General features: G+C 40.5%; 1 protein-coding gene and 1 pseudogene across 6 annotated transcripts in view; one reads left to right on the top strand and one right to left on the bottom strand.

Annotated features, from left to right (window-relative positions):
* Window positions 1–20,525, top strand: part of FARS2 (phenylalanyl-tRNA synthetase 2, mitochondrial) — a 535,122-nt gene that overhangs the window by 44,838 nt on the left and 469,759 nt on the right. For 3 of the 6 annotated variants that reach the window (XM_063097244.1, XM_063097247.1, XM_063097241.1), the window contains exon 2: window positions 7,206–7,292. The exons of 2 other annotated variants lie outside the window; for them this stretch is intronic. The gene's annotated coding sequence lies outside the window, so the exon portion shown is untranslated. Of the gene's footprint in view, window positions 1–7,205; window positions 7,293–17,112; window positions 17,134–20,525 lie in introns of those variants that run through there. One more of the 6 variants, XM_063097246.1, reaches the window with a different exon arrangement.
* On the bottom strand, window positions 2,017–8,275 carry LOC134378888 (microtubule-associated proteins 1A/1B light chain 3 beta 2-like; annotated as a pseudogene).

The raw sequence follows: 20,525 nt of genomic DNA, 5'->3' as shown, positions 1-20,525 counted from the left end.
GCTTCTAGTCAACACTTTGGAGCAACTTCTTTAGATGCCTTATGGTGAGGGCAAGGTTGTCCTCCCCTCTTGTGCTCTGTACTCTTCTCACCAAATATGTTTTCTGACACTACAGAATTTGATGACAGCTGTTCTACGACACATCTATGACCTGTGGTTTTGAATACATGTGGGCAGATTCTCCCATTCAAATGTTCAACAAATGTACATGCTGTGCCAGGCACTGTTATAGGTGTGGGCAATATGTGGAGATGGGGAGTGGGGACAGACAGAAGTCACTGTTCTCAAGCAGCTTACATTCTCCCCATGGAGTTTAGGAACATATAACAGAGAGAGAGAGAAAAATACTGCTCTATTAGCTTTTTAATACACAAGTGAGATAAAACAGCTACGGGTCTGTGTCATTACTTCACTGACTCTGACTTTAAGCAACATGGTTATTGAATCTGTTTTCTCCATCATCAAAATAGTGCTAATTTTAGGGCTGTTGTAAGACATGTATATAGAGAGATATAAATATTTCTTTCTTTCTCTCTATCTCTCTCTCTTTATATATGTTTGTAGTTTTTGGAGCTACTTGTAGGAAGAGTTCCAGATGAATTTGTTACTGCTATTACAGATTTAATTAAGCCTCCAGTATATGTATTTGATCTCTTCCACAGCAATTTAACCTATTCAATATTTTAAAGTTGTACACTTTTGTTTATCTGTATGGTGCCCATATGTAATAATATTGCTTTTCTTCTTACATTATAATAAGTGACTTTTATGAATAGTTATATGTATATATATTTAACTTACATTTAAATATACAATAATAAATTTTGACAGCTCTGATAGCCTAAAATGTTATAACTAACATTCACATGAAAGTCATCATTTAAAACCCCTTGGAGGTAGCAAAAGGATCAAGTCATTTATTCTAGGTTGAATTTCTAAAGTGTTTAACTCTAGACATTAGTATTGTAAAGAGTGTATTTCCTCCATTTGCTACATTTTCTTCACAATGGACATGCCCTTAGAGTGGGAGAATTTTGATGGTTGATTCTTTTTTTTTTTTTTTTTTGTGACCGGCAGCACCGAGCGCACCGGCCATCCCTATATAGGATCCGAACCCGCGGCGGGAGCGCTGCAGCGCTCCCAGCGCCGCACTCTCCCGAGTGTGCCACGGGGTTGGCCCAGGTGGTTGATTCATTTTAACAGAAATAACTGAAATATTTTAAAAATGTAAGACAATGTTAAAATATTTTAATGAAACCTTTAACTTATAACATGAATGAAATTCCAGATTTAAGCCAATATTAAAGGGATTATGTTTGAATTTTAATGCTTTAAAGTTTGAGTATTGTATAGTTTCTACCACTGCCCTTAAGACTGCAAATGATGGAAATGCTTGTGTATTTACCAAATCAGGTGCTGGTTTGAATTCTCGCATCAGAGAATATCCAAAACAGAAGAAATGCCATTCTTTTATGCTCAGGGTCCTTTTTAGAAGCTAGGTAGAAAGCATAACATACCTTGTTGCTCTTTTTTTTTTTTTTCGCGGCTGGCTGGCTGCATATTACATTTCCTAAAACTACAGGAAAGTTGACTTTGGGTCTGTCTTTATTATACTTGGGAACCTGGAACCTTCAACAGAAGTCTTAGAGATGTCCTAACTACCCCACTTACCTGCTTTACACCAACTATTATGCCTAATGACTTAGTATATGTTGAGGTAGGGGGCAATAATACTTGACAACTTATGCTTTCTACACAAAGCGGGCAGGTTCTGTGGACATGAGACATGATATCTCACTAAGTTATCACTGGGATTACAAATTCCGTGGGAGAAAAGATCATCAAAGTAATTTGGATGTCTCTCTTACTGACAACTAAAAATGCATGATATGTTTATTTCTAAATTTTTAAAATTTGAAAATAAGACAGTTGAGACTGAACAATGTAGGAGTTTTTGGAGCAGAATGTACTCATGTAGAATGTAGCTTAGTTTTTCTACTTGAACTACAAAAGCTCTCAGTTGACATACTGCTGTTTTGATGACCTGTGATTGGTTGATGAGATCAGGCTTAGTTGGTAATATCCCCATTTTATCCAGCTGGGGGCAGGTTTAAACAATTCTAGAATGGAAGCATTGTGCTTTTCACATGTCTCCTTAGAAGCACATGCTATGTATAAGAATCTACCTTAATCCTTCCCACTTTCATACCCTTCAGAAATAGGTGTAGAAACCCTATGGTGTGATGTATGTTTACCACTTGAAAAAAGGCTTGCTTGCTGCCAAGTGCTTAGTTATTTTGATTAGTTCACTCTTGTTGACATGATGTAATACAAGGAACTTGGTTTTTTCTAGTACAAGAAGCTGCTGCTTAACCTTGATTCTTTCTTTTATCATTGAGATTTAAGTAGGATGCTGCTTTTGAAGAGTTGAACATCTAATCTTTGTTGCAAAATTCAGTGCTGCTTAAAGCATTTGTCTGAAGGTGAGGTGCTGGAGGGTTGGGCAAGAGGTGGGAGAAGAGATCTAAGAGGCCAGTGGTGATCCCAAATCCCTACACTGTTCAATTTGAGGGGGAGAAAATCCCCTTTTATAATTTGTAAGAAAATGAAATCTGAGGTCTCTCATGAAAAATAACCATTTAGTTTCTCTGGTACTGATAATCAGTGAGATTATTTATTTATCTATTCTCTTTTTTTCTTAGAATTAAATATTAAATATACTTGGTAAAGAATAAGGTTCCTTTATGAATATTTATTTGTTAATATTACAAATATGTTATAGTTGTATATACATAGTCTAATAAGACAAATGTCCTTCCTCCAAAGAATGCATGTCTAGTGGGAGAGACTAATAATTCAGCAACTACAACAAAAATCTGCAGTATGAATGATCAATGCTAGATAGGTACATAGGTGATGTGCAGGCAGAAAGGGGTTATCTAACCCAGGCAGGTCAAGTCAGAGAAGGTTTTCTCAGGGGTCTGTCAGGATGAGTGGTAGTTAACCAGGTGAAGAAGGTAGGAGAGCTTTACTTGGCTGAGGGAACTATGTTTGCATGAATGTGTGCTTCTGTGTGGCTGATGTTTCAGGTGAGGTAGTTGGTCAGGTACTCAGGAAATGAATTATAAAGGGAAAAGACTTGATTTTTCTGAAGAGTTTTATTTATCATTTTGACAGCAGCCTGGAGAGCCAGTCGGAGGCACATTTGTTGATTGGCAGCAGAGAACTGTATTCGTGGTATATTTTGGTAACATAAGTGAGAAATGATGGAGGCCTGACTGGCAGCAGTGGATGATATGAAGAGATGGACAGATCCCAGAGAGATTTGGAATTTAGAAGCAATCAGGCCTGGCAACTGATTGGATATGAGGAGTAAAGGAGAAGGAGGAGTAAAGGATGCCTCCCAGTTTTCTGTACTGGGTAATCAGGTGGTGGTTGGTAGCATTCACCCGTGTAGTAAATGCATGACGTGGTATTAGATTTTGGTTGTGTTGAGTTGAAGACGCCTGAGGGACACCCGAGTGGGGGGAAGTCTTTCATCGACAGGTGCATAGATCAGAGCTCCTGAGGGAGACTGGCATTGGAAATACAGAGATTTGTGGGACCTTGGCATATAATTGGCAGTCCAAGTCAATCATATTTGAAGGTAGATGGGACCAAGAAAAGATTAGTAGAGGGAGAAGAGAAGAGGGCCAAATATGGAACTCTGGGGTCACTCACTGATAGGGATGATTAGAGAATGGGGATCCTTGATGGAGACTGAGTAGAAGTGTTCAAAGAGCTGGTAGGAAGGCCAGAAGAGAGGCCCTAGAACCTAAGGGAAGGCACAGATTCAGTTTCAAAGGGGACGCAATGAATAGTGTCTCATGCCGCAGAGAGTTCAAGTAAGATAAGCTTTGAAAAGTTGCTATTGGATTGCGTAAATAGGACACTTGGAAATAGCTGCAGTAGAACGGTGGAGCAGAGCCTAGAATTCATTGGGTTGAGAAGTGAAGGATGAGAACCTGAAAACAACAAGTGTTTAATGTTTAACTCTCAGCGCCTTCTTGGGAAAGAAGATGAGGCCACAAAAGAGGTGGCTTTGACTGGCCGGGGTTGTCAAGAGAGGGGGTGCTTTTTGTTTTAGAGGGAGAAATTTGAACATTTTTATGTGCTGAAGTGAATGAGCCATGAGATTTTGGCCAAGGGAAGAAGAAAGCTTCCTCTTGTGACATAGGATGAAGCAGGAAAGATGGGCAGTGATGCAGTTAAAATTGCATATGTGCTAGAAGGGGAGGAGGGGGGATTGGAAGGATTATTGCTTGGCGATTCTGTATCTTTGCATAAAGGAAAATAAGTTATTTAAAGCCAAAACTGTGCCAAGTAATTTTTGTGGTGGAGAGAGTAGATTCACTACATAGAAACTTGGATGATTTATAAGTTTTTAAACCCCAAATGGAAGAAAATTATCACTTAATAATATCATAGATATTTAGTTTTATTTAAAGAATCTTGGTAGAAGACAAATTAGAAAATCCATGTTCCACTTTTTCAATTGTCAGTGGGTATGCCCAAATTATACTCCCATAATTGGCATTTTGGAGCTGGAGGACAACAGAACTGTTACATGAATTTTTAGAGCTCATTTTGACCACGGTGAAGTGGCTGTGAAGGCTGAAGGTCAAGGGCATGATTGATTGGGTGATTAGCATTCCTTTTAAAACAATTAGAGGTGGCAGGCTTGCCACAGGTGAGAACTACTGCAAGGAAATGAATCTCATTAGTGTATAAAACTCCTTGGATCATCCAAAAAGAAGTTTAATGTTTAAGATATAAACACACACACACAAAAGAATGACCTGCATAAGAACTCCTGTTTGTGATTATTATACAACCCAGTGTCTAGCCTGATTTTTCTGTGTGGTCACAAATAATAAATAGACACTCAATTAGGTATGTTTTATATTTTTAATTTGGAGACTGGTACTCTAAAAGCAAAATGCATTCATCAGTTCAATTTCACCACTTATTATATTTTCTTATATTTGGGGTCTTTTTGATGATTGGATTTATGATTAGGCATTTGAGTTTGGGATCCCTAGTTTAGAAGGAGGCAGAGGGGGAAGGAAGGAAGCCAGGATCAGTGTTTAGGAAGGGAAAGAAGTAAGGGACAAAGAATGGAGAAGGATATGTGTGGTGTGTGTGTGTGTCTGTCGGTCTTGGGAGTGGAGCGAGGCAGTGGTCTATGGGAAACTAATATTTCTCAGGAGCATAATACATGCCAGACACCAGGTTATGCACTTTCTATATTGTATCCTTGCAATAACCACGGCAGGGTAGATATTGAATTATTTGTAGTTTCAAAGTAAGAAATGAAAGGAGGTGAGATGAATATCAAAAAAGAATTTCTGGGCCGAGCCCGTGGCACACTTGGGAGAGTGCTGCGCTGGGAGCGCATCCCGCTGCGGGTTCGGATCCTATATAGGAATGGCTGGTGCACTCACTGGCTGAGTGCCGGCCACGGAAAAGATAAAAAAAAAAAAAAAAAAAAAAAAAAGAACTTCTAAGAGTAAAGAAAAATAGTGATGATGATGATGGTGGCTTTGTTAGAGATGAAATGGAGCTGTTGTGGTGTTTTTATTCTAATTTTTTTTTTTGAGGGTTTAGAGTCAAAAGGGTTACAGTTGGTTGTAAAGCTTGTTACATGGGGGCTAGTTAACCTCTATTTTTGTGTGTGCTTGGAACTTTTATAATAAAATGTTTTAAAAGGATCAAGCAAAGAAGTAAAACATCTTGGTTGTGATAAAAAGTGAAAGAATACTTATGAATAGCAGAGGGACTTTCTTCTCCCCTCCCCACTATCAGATCTATGTGATGTTCTTATTAGGGCGCATGAGAACCCTTTCGGCCGTGCCCCATCATGGCACTGGCTACCCTTCTCTTCCGCCTTCTCCTTCCCGCCAGCATGAATTGCACGCCAATCAGCACAGGCTCCCTGCTCCTGGCCCCTTAGCAATGCAATCTATCCAACCCCCGAACGCCCTGTGTCCTCAGCAAACCTATCAGCTCTCTTCTAACCCTATAAAAGCAGATGTGCCCGCTGAATAAAAAACCTTTTCCGGCGAGCTGCCTTGCATTTGTGTCTCATCCTTTAACTGGTGCTGAATTTTATTCCTTTCAGGTCTTAGTTGATCAACTTACTGTTGGGTCAAAATTATTAACCAACCACTTAGGACATAAAGACAGTAAAATCAGTTGTTCTCTGTGTGGTCATTTCTGTCATCTCTGCTTCATGTAATGTGTGTAAAGACTCGGTTCAGAAATTAAGTGGCTTCTTCATCTTCATCCGATTGCAGTAGAAGTTGTGTCAAAATGAAGTAGCATTTTTGCTAAAAGAAGCCCAGGGCTGGAAATGTCTCACTGCAGAAGGTTTACAGATCCAAGGGGGAGGATCGGTCTAGTCAGTGATCATCTCTTCATGAAAACCATGATGGTGGGGACTGCAGGGAGCTGCAAAGGCAGGAAAAGAAGGCAGGAGCTGATATCTATGGATGGCTTACTCTGCCAGGCATGCTCTAGACACTTTGTGTGTGTTTACTCCTTACTGCAACTCTAGGAACTATTCTTTCTTAGCTTTTAATTTTTATCTTGTTTATTGTGGTGAAATATACGAGACATAAAAATTATCATTTTAACCACTTTTAAGTGTACAGTTCACAAGCATTAAGCACGCTTACGTTGTTGTGCAGTCGTCACCACCGTCCACGTCCACCACTTTCTTATCATCCCAAACTGAAACTCTGTACTCGTAGGTAGTAACTCGCCATTCCACCTCCCCCCAGCCCCTGGCACCTACCTTTCTACTTTCCGTGTCTATGAATTTAAGTACTTCATATGAGTACAGTCATACTGTTTATCCTTTTGTGACTGGCTTATTTCACTCGGTGTAACGTCTTCATGTTTCATCCATGTTGTAGCAAGTATCAGAATTTCCTTCCTTTTTGAGGCTGAATAATATTCCACTGTATGTATGTACCACATTTTGTTTATCCATTCATCTGTTGATGGACACCTGGGTTACTTCCATCTTTTGGCTATTGTGAATATTGCTGCTATAAACATAGGTGTACAGGTGTCTGTTTGAGTCCTTGCTTTCATTTCTTTTGAGTATATACCCAGAAGTGGAATTGCTGGATCATATGGTAATGCTATGTTTAATTTTTTAGGAACCTCCGTACTGTTTTCTACAGTGGCTGCACCATTTTACATTCTGACCAGCAGTGCACAGGAGTTCTAATTTCTTGACATAGAAGGTAGGTATTTGTCTTTCAGTGTTACAGAGGAGGAAGGGAGGTGCAGAGAGATTAAGTGAGTTCACATAGCTAACGTGCAGATCTGGATTTGAACTCGCCAGCCCGACTCCAGAAAGGTAACTCCTGTGACATACAGGTAAGATGAAGCACAGGAGGCTAAAGGACATGATTCAGGGGCCCCTGCCTGACAGTGTCAGAGCCTGGATTCAAAACCTGCCTTTAGAGTTCATGTTGTGAAGCACTCTTAGAGTTAGTGTTTTTTTCTGTTTTTTTTCAAATAAAAGTGCTTTTTAAAAAAACATTAATCTTTCTATAACTTTGTATGGTTCTTTCTTTCCTTTCCAAATTTACACTTTAAAAATGTTCCTTAACATTATCTTAAAAAATTTCTGCAGTTTGTTTGATTTTCTTTTTATTTAAGTTTCTTAGGTAGAATTTTGCCTTTTAAGTTTTTGAATAAATATGCATTGATTCCAGTGGAGTTTTTTAATCCATCTTCACTCTACCCATCCCTATCTGAAGTTTGCTTTCAAATAAAATCAGGCAAAAGTATCTAAAGCCTGATTTAGACAGAGGGAAGCCTAGAGAGTATCAGTGGTAAATATTGAGGCCTTTTTAAAATTCAGATAAAGTGAATTTTCCAGCTTTATCAGCAGAGGAGCAACAGCTGAGAAACGTATCCATTTCTCTCTATATATTTTGTTAAGAGGTGTGCTTTCTCCCTGAAAGAATCAAAGCAGAGCTGTAAAGCATTCTGAAAATAGCACTATACCTAGGTAATGCTGGCTCAGCAGGGCCTGTGTGTCAGTCCATGTCTCCAAAGCCTCTCACCCTGCTTCAAGGAGGTGTCCCCTGAAACTACAGATGATGGGCCTCCGGGACCCTGCCTCATCAGAGTTGCATTTTAAGTGGGGAGCCCATATATGCATGGTCCTCAGCTCCCATCTCAGAGTTGGGGGTGGATGGCTTGTACCGTACACCATCGTAGTTGTAAACAAAGACTTCTCATCCCAGAGGATCAAGGGCCTGCAGTTATGCTAAGGTAAACCCTTTGATCTAGAAGTTATCTTCAGAATAATCTCAAATTTTGATTTATGACCATGGCTGTACACTGCGGTCCACCTGGGGAGCTTTAAAAAATAATGCTGCCAGAGCTCCATCTCCAGGGATTCTGATCTAACTGATCCTGATGTATGCCTAGGCCATGAGGATTTTTATTTTTATTTTTTTATTGAAACGTAATTGATTGTACATATCTGTGGGGAACATTGTTGAATATCAATAGCTGTATGCAATATGTGATGCTCAAACGAGGATAATTAGTATATTCAACTTTATACATTGTAATCATTTTTTGTGGCCCTTTACCAGTTTCTTGCTAAAACCCCACCTTCCCCTTTCCCACCTCTGTAGGCCCAGTTTTGTTCTCTCCTTTTGAAAGTTCAACAAATTATTGTGATTGTTGTATCTTTCTTTGCTTTTTTATTTGTTTATTTTTTTTTAGCTTCCACTTATAAGTGAGGACACACAGTATTTCTCCTTCTGTGCCTGGCTTATTTCTTTTTTTTTTTTTTTTTTTTTTTTTAATTTTATTTTGTCGATATACATTGTAGCTGATTATTGCTCCCCATCACCAGTGCCTGGCTTATTTCACTTAACATAATTTTCTCTAAGTTCATCCATTTTGCTGTTAATGGCAGAATTTCATTCCTTTTTGTGGCAGAGTAGTATTCCATAGTGTATATATACCATAGTTTCCTAATCCAATCATCTATTGATGGGCATTTAGGTTGGTTCCATATTTTGGCTATTGTAAACAGAGCTGCAACAAACATGGGAGTGCAGGTATCTCTTCGACATGATGATTTCCATTCCTCTGGATATATACCCAGAAGAGGGATTGCTGGATCATATGGAAGATCTAGCTGTAGTTGTTTGAGAAACCTCCTGATGGAGTTTGGATGTGTTGTCCCCTCCAAAACTCGTGCGGAAATTTGATCTCCAATGTGGCAGTGTTGGAAACTGATTGCGTCATGGGGGCGGATCCCTCCTGAATGGATTAATGCTCTCCCTGGGGTAGGGGGGATTAATGAGTGAGTTCTCGCTCTATTAGTTCCCGCGAGAGCTTGTTGCTTAAAAAGACCCTGGCACCTTCTCTCTCTCTCTTGCTTCCTCTCACCATGAGATCTGCCTGTACCCACTGGCTCCCTGCCACTTTCCACCAAGAGTAGAAGCAGCCTGAGGCCCATGCCAGATATAGCTGTCCCAGAATCGTTAGCCACATAAACCTCTTTTCCTTATAAATTACTCAGTCTCAGGTATTTCTGTTATAGCAACACAAAACGGACTAAAACACCTCCAAATTGTTTTCCAAAGTGGTGGTTCTAATTTACAGTCCCACTAACAGTGCAGCAGTATTCCCTTTTCTCCACACCCTCGCCAGCATTTGTTATTTACCATTTTCTTGATTATAGCCAATCTAACTGGAATGAGGTGGCATCTCAATGTGGTTTTAATTTGCATTTCCCTAACGACTAGTGATGTTGAGCATTTTTTCATGTATCTGTTGGTCATTTGTATGTCTTCCTTTGAAAAATGTCTATTCAGCTCCTTTGCCCATTTTTTATTGGGTCATTTATGTTTTTACTGTATTCTTGTTTGAGTTCTATGTATATTCTTGATATTAGTCCCTTGTCGGATGCGTAGTTGGCAAGAATTTTCTCCCACTCTGTAGGTTGTCCTTTCACTCTGTTGATTGTTTCTTTTGCTGTGCAGAAACTTTTTAGTTTGATATAGTCCCATTTGTTTATTTTTTCTTTTGCTGCTTGTGCTTTCAGGCTCATGTTCATGAAGCCTGTGCTCAGACCTAACTGCTGAAGTGTTTCACCCATATTTTCCCTTAGTAATTTTACAGTTTCAGGTCTTATACCTAGGTCTTTAATCCATTTTGAGTTGATTTTAGTGTATGGTGAGAGATGCATATCTAGTTTCATTCTTCTGCATATGGATATACAGTTTTCCCAGCACCACTTGTTGAAAGGCAATCTTTTTCCCCAGTGTAGATTTTTGTTGCCTTTGTCTAATATCAGATGGCTTTAAGCCTGAGGAGTGATTTCTAGGTTCTCAATTCTACTCCACTGGTCTGAATGTCTGTTTTTATACCAGTACCATGCTGTTTTGGTTACAGCAGCTTTGTAGTATAGTTTGAAGTCAGGCAGAGTTATGCCTCTGGCTTTGGTTTTTTTTTTTGCTCAGGATTGCTTTGGCTATTCAGGGTCTTTTGTTTTTCCATATGAAAGGTAAGATTGTTTTTTTCCATTTCTGTGAAGAATGTCATTGGTATTTTGATGGGGATTGCATTGAATCTGTAGATCGCTTTGGGTAGTATAGACATTTTCACAATGTTAATTCTTCCAATCCAAGAGCATGGAATATCTTTCCATCTTTTTGTGTCTTCTTTAATTTCTTTCAGAAGTGGTTTGTAATTCTCATTGTAGAGGTCTTTCACCTCCTTGGTTAAATTGATCCCTAGGTATCGTATTTTTTTGGTGACAGTTGTAAATGGGCTTACTTTCTTTATTTCTCTTTCTGTTAATTCATTATTTGAGTATATAAATGCTACTGATTTGGGGGCATTTATTTTGTATCCTGCAACATTACTGAAGTTATTAACCAGCTCTAGGAGTTTTTTGATGGAGTCTTTAGGTTTTTCTATATATAGTATCATGTCATCTGCAAATAGGGAAAGTTTGACTTCATCTTTTCCAATCTGGATTCCATTTATTTCTTTCTCTTGCCTGATTGCTCTAGCTAGTGCCTCCAGTACTATGTTGAATAGAAGTGGTGAGAGTGGACATTCTTGTCTTCTTCCTGTCCTTAAGGTGAAGGCCTTCAATTTTTCCCCATTCAGAATAATACTGGCAGTGGGCTTGTGATAAATGGCTTTTATTGTGTTAAGATATTTTCCTTCTGTACCTAATTTGTTGAGAGTCTTTATCGTGAAGCAATGTTGAATGTTGTCAAATGCTTTTTCAGTATCTATTGAGTTAATCATATGGTCTTTGTCCTTGAGCTTGTTGATGTGATGTATCACATTTATTGACTTTCGTATGTTGAACCATCCTTGCATCCCTGGGATGAATCCCACTTAATCATAGTGTATAATTTTTTAAATATGTTGCTGTATTCTAATTTATAATATTTTGTTGAGGATTTTAGCATCTAGGTTCATCAAGGATATTGACCTATAATTTTCTTTGTTTGTTGTGTTTTTATCTGGTTTTGGTATCAGAGTTATGTTGGCCCCATAGCATCTGTTTCAGCTGTGTGGAATAGTTTCATGAGAATTGGTATTAACGCTTCTTTAAAAGTTTCATAGAATTCAGCTGTAAAGACATCTGGACCCAGACTTTTTTTTTTGGAAGAGTGCTAATTACCACTTCAATCTCCTTGCTTGTTATTGGTCTGTTCAGGTTTTCTCTCTCTCCTTTTTTCAGTCTTGGTAATTTATATATGTCTAGAAACTTATCCATATCTTTCAGATTTTCAAATTTGTTATCATACAGTTGTTTATAATAGTCTCTAATGATTGTATTTCTGTGGTGTCAGTTGTAATGTCTCCCTGTTCATTTCTGATTTTTGTTATTTGGATCTTCTCTCTCCTTTTTTTTGTTCATTTAGCTAATGGTTTGTCTATTTTGTTTATCTTCTCGAAAAACCAACTTTTAGTTTTGTTGATCTTTTCTATTGTTTTTTGAGTCTCCATTTCATTTCGTTCTGCTCTGATCTTAATTACTTCTTTCCATCTACTGCCTTTAGGTTTGGATTATTGTTTTTCAAGTTCTTTGATGCATAGCATTAGGTTGTTTATTCGTAGTCTTTCCATTTTTTTGATAAAAACATTTCCTGCAATAAATTTGCCTCTTAGTACTGCTTTTGCAGTATCCCACAAGTTTTGGTATGATGTATCTTTATTTTCATTAGTTTTTAAAAATTTTTTGATTTCCTGTTTAATTTCTTCTTGGACCTCTTGGTCATTCAGGAGCCTATTATTTATTTTCCGTGTATTTGTATAGCTTCCAGCACTTTGCTTATTGTTTATATCCAGTTTTAGTCCATTGTGGTCTGAAAAGATTGTTGTAATGATTTAAATTTTTTTAAGTTTGCTGAGACTAGATTTGTGACCTAATATGTGATCTGTCCTGGAGAATGTACCATGAGCTGATGAGAAGAAAGTGTACTCTTTAGATTTTGGGTGAAATGTTCTCTATATATCTACCAAGTCCAGTTGGTCTAGGGTGTAGATTAAATCCTGTGTCTCTTTGTTGACTTGTTGCCTGGAAGTCCTGTCCCATACTGAGAGAGGGTTGTTCAGATCACCCACTATTAATGTATTAGGTCCTATTTTCTTCTTTAGGTCTAAGAGTGTTTGCTTGATATATCTGGGTACTCCGGTATTGGGTGCATACATATTTATGATTGTTTATGTCTTCTAGCTGGATAGTTCCATTTATCATTATATAGTGTCCCTCTTTGTCTTTTTTGATGTTTTGTGGTTTAAAGTCTATTTTGTCCGGTATAAGAATAGCTACTCCTGCTTGTTTTTGGTTTCCATTTGAGTGGTATATCTTTTTCCATCCCTTCACTTTTAGTCTATGAGCGTCTTTACAGGTGAGGTGGGTCTCTTGAAGACAGCGTGTACTTGGGTCTAGCTTTTAATCCAGTCAGTTAGTCTGTGTCTTTTGAATGGGGAGTTTAGTCCATTCACATTCAGAGTAGTTATTGAGAAGTGTTGTTTAATTCCTGTCATTTAATTGCTGCTTGTTTAGGTGGTTTAAATAGCTTTTGATCATTATTTCCCCTTTTATTTTTCTTCTTCAGTATTTAAGGTGGAATGATTTAGCTTCTTTCTCTCTCTTGCTGACATTTTTGATTTAACTGTGGGTTTTGCTCTTTCTTGTGTATTTGTGATGGTGGTCATTGTTATTCAGATTCCGGGTGAATGACTCTCTTGAGAATTTCTTGCATTACTGGTCGTGTGGTGGTGAACTCCCACAACTTTTGTTTGTCTGGAAAATACACTTTCTGCCTCATTTCTGAAGGAGAGCCTTTTTAGGTAAAGAATTCTTGGCTGGCAGCTTTTTTCTTTCAGTTTTTTGAATATATATCATTCCACTTTCTTCTGGTCTGTAGGGTTTTGGATGAGAGTCTGCTGTTAGTTTGATGGGGTTTCCGTATAAGTGACCTGATGCTTTTCTCTTGCTGCATGTAGAATTCTCTCTTTGTCTTTGAGCTTTGTGAATTTAACTATAATATGTCTTGGGGAGGATCTGTTTGGGGACCTTTGAGCTTCCTGAATCTGAAGGTCTGTATCTTGCCCTACACCTGTGAAGTTTTTTGTTACTATTTCCTTGAGTAGGTTTTCAATACCTTTTCCCTTCTCTTGCCCTTCAGGAATACCAACAATTTGGATGTTAGTGCGCTTGAAGTTGTCTGCTATCTCTCTTAGGTTTTCCTCATTATTTTTAATTCTTTTTTCCTTTTTTTGTCTGCCTGAGTTATTTCAAAAAGACCATCTTCAAACTCTGAAACTCTTTCTCTGCTTGCTCTACCCTCCTGCTCAAGCTCTCAGTTGTGTTTTTTATTTCATCGAATGAGTCTTTCATTTCTGGAAGTTCTGTTACACTCTGTTTTATGGTATTAATCTCTTTGTAGATTTCCTTCTTCATATTCTGGATGTTTTTTCTTGTTTCATTGTGTTCTCTAATTGAGTCTTCCTTTATTTCTTCAAGTTTTCTTAAGATCATTGCTTGAAATTCTTTTTCAGACTTTTCAAGGATTCCCTGTTCCGTGGAGTCTGACTTTGTGGCATTACTGTATCCTTTCGGTGGTGTCATTTCTTCTTGATTGTCTGTACTTCTAGTATTTTTTGCTGATGCTTGGTCATTTGGTAGGGGGTTTGCTTCTTCTGTTACACTGAAGTTGGCTGTAGAGTGGTCCTTGTTGCTACTGTGGGGGGTGAATTGTTTTTCTTGACAGTAGGTGTGGTGGTGGTTATGTTAAACCACCTTGGTTCCTGTTTGAGACTCTGTGGTCATAGAATGAGCCCCTAGCGCCGTGAAATTCTGCTGGGCCAAACTCTGTGGGTTGGATCCGCAGGCTGGTGCTCCCCCCTGGATCTGAGGCTGGGTGAGGGGCCGCATCCAGCTGTGTTGTTCCACTGGCTGGTGTTGCTGCTGGCCACCACCGGCAGCCTCACCTGCGTGGTGCCAGTTCAGGATGCAGGGCAGGGCCTGGAGCTCCCCAGCTCACCTGCCTTGGTCCGAGGCGGCGGGGTGAGGGAGCTACGTGGAGCTGCGCAGTTCTGCTGGCTGGTGCTGCTCTTCCTTCACTTTTTAAATTCTCTTTTCTTTCTTTTCATTGCCTGGATTATTTTGAAGACTATCTTCAAGATCAGAAATTCTCCCTTCTCCTTGCTCTAACCTGCTGCTGAAGCTCTTGGTTGTGTTTTTTGTTTCCTCGAATGAATACTTCAGTTCCAGGAGTTCTGCTACATTCTTTTTTAAGGTATTAATCTGTTTGTAAATTTCCTCCTTCATATCTTGGATATTTTTGTTTGTTTCATTGTGTCATCTGAGTCTTCTTGCAGCTCACTTGAGTTTTCTTAAGATTGTTACTAAGAATTCTTTTCAGTCATTTCAAAGTTTTCCGCTCTATGGGATCTGGTATTTGAGAATTGTTGTATTCCTTTGGTGGTGGTATATTTTATTGATTTTTCGTATTTCTAGTATCTCTACTTTGATGTTATCTACTTTGATGTTCATCTGGTAGAGCAGTTGCTTCTTTTGTTACTCTGGAGTGGGCTTTGAGGGTAGAGACTTCATCCTGTAGATGTGTTTTATGTTCACTGTTTTAGTATTGGTTCCAGGTAGACACAGTAGTGTAGTCTCCATGTGGGTACCTTGGCCCTATTGTGTTGGAGTTGCATGTGATTGCCTCTGTGGCCTAGGCACTGGGGCACTTTGTGATTCCTTTCTAAGGTTAGTGACTCTGTTTGGGTTCATTAGGGATGTGGATAAGCTCTTGAGTTCTTGGGAGAAGTGCCTGGGTGCCCTGTTGCTCTTTGGCTTGGGTGGGTGACCCTGGTGGGCTTGTTGGCACCTGGCTAGTGTCCTGTGACCATGATGGGTGCACTGGGGTATACTGAATATGTGTCCCTGGGCTGGGTTTCTCTTTCCTCTTTCCTACAGGCAGCGGCCTCTTCTGGGTCCTTGCTTCCCCTGGTTGGGGGATGTGTTGGTTGTGAATGGGAATTTTCTTCCTTGCTCTATTCGAGTATCTTGGTCTCTACAGATTCCACGTGTGTCTTTATTTGAACCAAGGCAGTCTTGTGGGCTGCGCGTCTACCTCCAACCCCTACGTGTGCTACCATGTGTGGGTTGGGCCACTGGGTCATGGGTCTGTGCTCACTCACCTCTTTCCCTGGGCTCCACTGGTGACTCTCCTGTGTCAATGCAGTCAAGTTGTCTGTGGGCCACCTGCACAGTGGTGGTGGCTGCTGCTGCAGCTACAAACCACCCTTGTGGCAGAAGTGGCTGTAATGGTGGCTGTAGTGGACCACCTGTTGTAGCACCAAAGGCGAGAGCTGGCTGTGGCTTCTGAGGTCCCCAGGTGCATTTCCTGCCTTCTGCCACAGGATTTTTAAAAAGCTTCTGAGATGATTCTAATGTATGGTCAAGGTGTAGGACCGATGCTCTGATTTCTCTCTGATACCTTGTTCTTTGTGCCCTAATTAAGATTTTTACCATCACAAAAGATACAAAAGTGTCTTTTCTCAGGGTGTCCTTATCAATTGGGATTGCTAGAATGTATTCCTCACATGTGAAGGGAATATCTTCTATTTAGTTTATTTGTGGTGGAAAAACTATTTTCACATCTTTATGTAGTTCACATTCATACACTTTAGTGCTGGTTGCTATAATAGATAGATCTAGTTTACTCTGCAGAGCCTTGCATTTAGGTATATAGAGTAAATTTACTATTTGCATGCCTTGATTACAATCTCCAGGTCACTTTCTGGGTTTGATGGCAGTGTCTTTTATAAACTGAAGACTACGTTGACATTTGTGCTATTTCCGATAGTACCTGAAGGCTTCTCATTTATATGCTCACCTGCTCTGGCAAGCATAGTTATGTTTTTTACCCTCCTGTGTATTTATCATTAAATTAATAGATCTGGGTGCATCTTTGAGTGAACCACATAGCATTCTTTGGTTTGTAGGAATGTTTTGTCTGAGCCCTTCCTGGGCACCTGGAGTTTGTTTAAAAAAACAACTATGACTCCTGTAGGTTTTTCAAGATGGCGGCGGCTGCGGCGGCTGGCGCGGAGTAGCTGAGGTGGAAAAGGTGGCCACTGGGCCTCAGGCAGTCGGGAAACTTGTGGACCTTCCTCTGGCCATCTCTTAAGGGAGGACTGCTGCTGCTGGCCGGTCGTGGGGGCTCAACGCCACTTTGCCCCCGGCAGGAGAGGCTGCCTCATTTACAGGCAACAGCTTTGAAGTGTGGAGCAGGAAAAGAACTGATTCTTAGCTGCAGAAGCGAGTCTTGAAACAGGGAACACGGCGCCAGGGCTGCTGTGGATGCAGCCAGGATCCCGGAGGCTGGGGCCGCACTGAAGGCGGCCAGCTGCCCTATTCAGGATTCGAGGTTTCAGGCCGGCATTAAAGAAGATTCCTGGGAGCGCCCGAGCGGCGCTGCGACTGAACAGCCCGAGGCGGCAGCGCCGAGAACACGGAAGGCAACAAACCAGAGACAGAGCGAGCGCCCGACCTGGCACAGCACTGTGAGTGATCCCTGGCACAGCTCTGTTCGGGGGGTGGATGCCCACGCGGCTCCCGCCTGCACCACCAGGCCACTCACTGCCCCGGTGCTGCCTCCATTTTCCCTCGTGCGGGCAGCTCCGCCCTTCTTGGCCATCACTGAGCCCATTTGCTTGGCCTGGCGCGGGGCTTTCCGGACCCTGCGGGCCGGCCTCCTCTCCCACTCCCTCCGCGGTTCTCTGGCAGGGCTGGGGGTGTGGGGCGTCCGGACCAGTGTTGGTAGGGCTAGGAAGTACGGGCGGGCTGACTGTCACTCCACCACACCCTGGACTCCGGCCCGGTAAACTTCCTGTTACTGGGAGGCAGATACCATCTCTGCGACCACCAGTTTGGAAAAAAGCCTAACGAATTTCTGGTTGGGAATAGTGTGGCAGGAGAGTTCCCAGGTCCGCTTGAACCTGCCGGAGAGCAGGCTGCAGGTGGGCACTAGACTCGGTTTATACCGGGGGGATACAAAGGTTAACAAGACCCGAGAAAGATCTACACAGTGCTACAAAGGCACCCAGAGAGACCGGTCGTCTGTGCCTAGCAGAAACCTGGTAGACTTCCTGGGCGAGGCGGTGCTGAGCAGGGTCTTGAAGGCCCAGCTGATAGACGAGGGGTGCAGAAGACACGCCCCGGCCCAGCACAGTGCGCACAGAGTGGGGAGATGTGCGACCTGGGAGGTGGAGACTCGACAGAAACCACACACCCGGTGGGGTCTCCACTGCACGATCTAACAGCCTGGGCCAGAGCACACGGAACGGGGAGAAGTCCTGTACAGAAAGTGAAAGCTCAACAGAGATCACACACCCTGTGGTACGTGATCCACCAGCCCAGCAGAGTCCAAGCTGACCAGAATGGTGGATCCCCGGAGAAGCCCAAGACCCAAGGCAACCACACACACAAGGCACTAGAGGCCAACTGAGCAGTCACGGCGGGAGCCATACCAAATTGGCAACCACAGCAACATCCTAGTTAGTCATTAGTCTCAAACCGGTGGACTGTGAAACCCCCTGCCACAATGAATAAACACCAAAAAAAAGACACCAGAAATACAAAAAATCAAGAAAGTACACCATCAAAAGTTAATAAATCTCATACTCTAGATCCTGTAGAACAAGAAGCCCTTGAAATAACTGACAAGGAATTTCGAGTGATAATTCTAAGGAAACTGAATGAGATACAAGAAAACTCAGCTAGACATCATGATGAAATGAGGAAAAGTATACAGGTTCTGAAAGAGGAAATATACAAGGAAATCAATGTCCTGAAAAAAAATGTAGCAGAACTTGCTGAACTGAAGAAGTTATTCAGCGAAATAAAAAACACAACGGAGAGTTTAACCAGCAGGCTTGTCGAAGTTGAAGAGAGAACCTCTGAACTTGAAGATGGGCTGTTTGAAATAACACAAGCAGACAAAAAGAAAGAAAAAAGAATCAAGGACATGGAAGAAAATCTGAGAGAGATATCAGACAACCTCAAGCGTTCAAATATCCGAGTCATGGGTATTCCAGAAGGGGAGGAAAATGGAGATTCCATTGAAAACATATTCATCAAAATAGTGGCAGAAAACTTCCCAGGTATAGGAAAAATCACAGATCTTCAGATCCAGGAAGCTCAACGATCTCCAAACGTATTCAACCCAAAAAGGCCTTCTCCAAGACATGTCATAGTCAAATTGGCAAAACTCAGAGTCAAAGAGAGAATCTTAAAAGCTGCAAGAGAGAAGCGTCAAATCACCTATAAGGGAGCCCCAATCAGGTTAACATCAGACTTTTCATCACAAACCCTAAAAGCTAGAAAGGAATGGGATGATATTTTCAAAATACTAAAAGACAAAGATTGCCAGCCAAGAATACTCTACCCTGCAAGGCTATCCTTCCGAAATGAGGGGCAAATAGTATATTTCTCAGACAAACAAAAACTGCGGGAGTTCACTACCACAAGACCACCCTTACAAGAAATCCTCAAGGGAGTACTGGGTTTGGTTCCTGAAAAATAACTACCACTGCCATAAAAACCTAAGAAAAATCTAAACCCGCTAGTACAATAAAAATGGCATTCATGAAGAGAAAACAAGCTAACAAAAACACTATCTACAACCTAAGGAACCAACAAACACAGAAACCAAACAGTAAATCAGAAAGCAAGGAACAAAAGACACCTAAGACAACCAAACAACCAATAAAATGCTAGGAATAAATCAACACCTTTCAATAACAACTCTTAATGTAAAAGGCTTAAATTCCCCAATTAAAAGACACAGACTGGCTGACTGGATCAAAAAGCAGGACCCAACTATATGCTGCCTACAAGAGACCCACCTCACCCATAAAGATTCACACAGACTAAGAGTGAAGGATGGAAAAAGATTTACCATGCAAACAGAAAAGAAAAACGAGCTGGAGTGGCTATTCTTATATCTGACAAAATAGACTTTAAACTAAAAACCATAAAAAGAGACAATGAGGGACACTACTTAATGATAAAACGACTGACCCATCAAGAAGACATAACAATCATAAATATGTACGCACCTAATGTTGGAGCAGCCAGATTTATAAAACAAACTCTATTAGACCTAAAGAAGGAAATAGACACTAATACCATAATAGCAGGGGACCTGAACACCCCACTGTCAATATTAGACAGATCATCTAGGCAAAGAATCAGTAGAGAAACACAAGATCTAAACAAGACTCTAGACCAATTGGAATTGGCAGATATCTACAGAACTTTCCACCCAACAACCTCAGAATATTCATTCTTCTCATCAGCACATGGATCATTCTCCAGGATAGATCACATATTAGGTCACAAATCAAGTCTCAATAAATTCAAAAAAATTGGAATTATCCCATGTATCTTCTCAGACCACAATGGATTAAAACTAGAAATTAATAACAAACGAACCTCTGGAAACTATACAAACACATGGAAATTAAACAGCATTCTACTTAATGACATATGGGTCCAAGAAGAAATCAAGCAGGAAATCAAAAAATTTATTGAAACTAATGAAAACAATGATACATCATACCAAAACCTGTGGGATACTGCAAAAGCAGTATTGAGGGGAAAATTTATTGCATTAAACGCTCACTTCAGAAGAATAGAAAGATGGCAAGTGAACAACCTAACACTTCACCTTAGAGAACTAGAAAAATAAGAACAATCCAAACCTAAAGTTAGCAGACGGAAAGAAATCATTAAGATCAGAGCAGAACTGAATGAAATTGAAAACCAAAAAACAATTCAAAAGATCAACGAATCAAAAAGTTGGTTTTTTGAAAAGATAAATAAAATTGACAAACCATTAGCATGGCTAACAAAAAAAAGAAGAGAGAAGACTCAAATAACAAAAATTAGAAAT

Source organism: Cynocephalus volans, chromosome 5 (genome assembly GCF_027409185.1).
Source record: "Cynocephalus volans isolate mCynVol1 chromosome 5, mCynVol1.pri, whole genome shotgun sequence".
Classification (NCBI taxonomy): domain Eukaryota; kingdom Metazoa; phylum Chordata; class Mammalia; order Dermoptera; family Cynocephalidae; genus Cynocephalus; species Cynocephalus volans.
The sequence above is the reverse complement of the archived record's forward strand: the minus strand, read 5'-3'. Positions and strand labels throughout refer to the sequence as shown.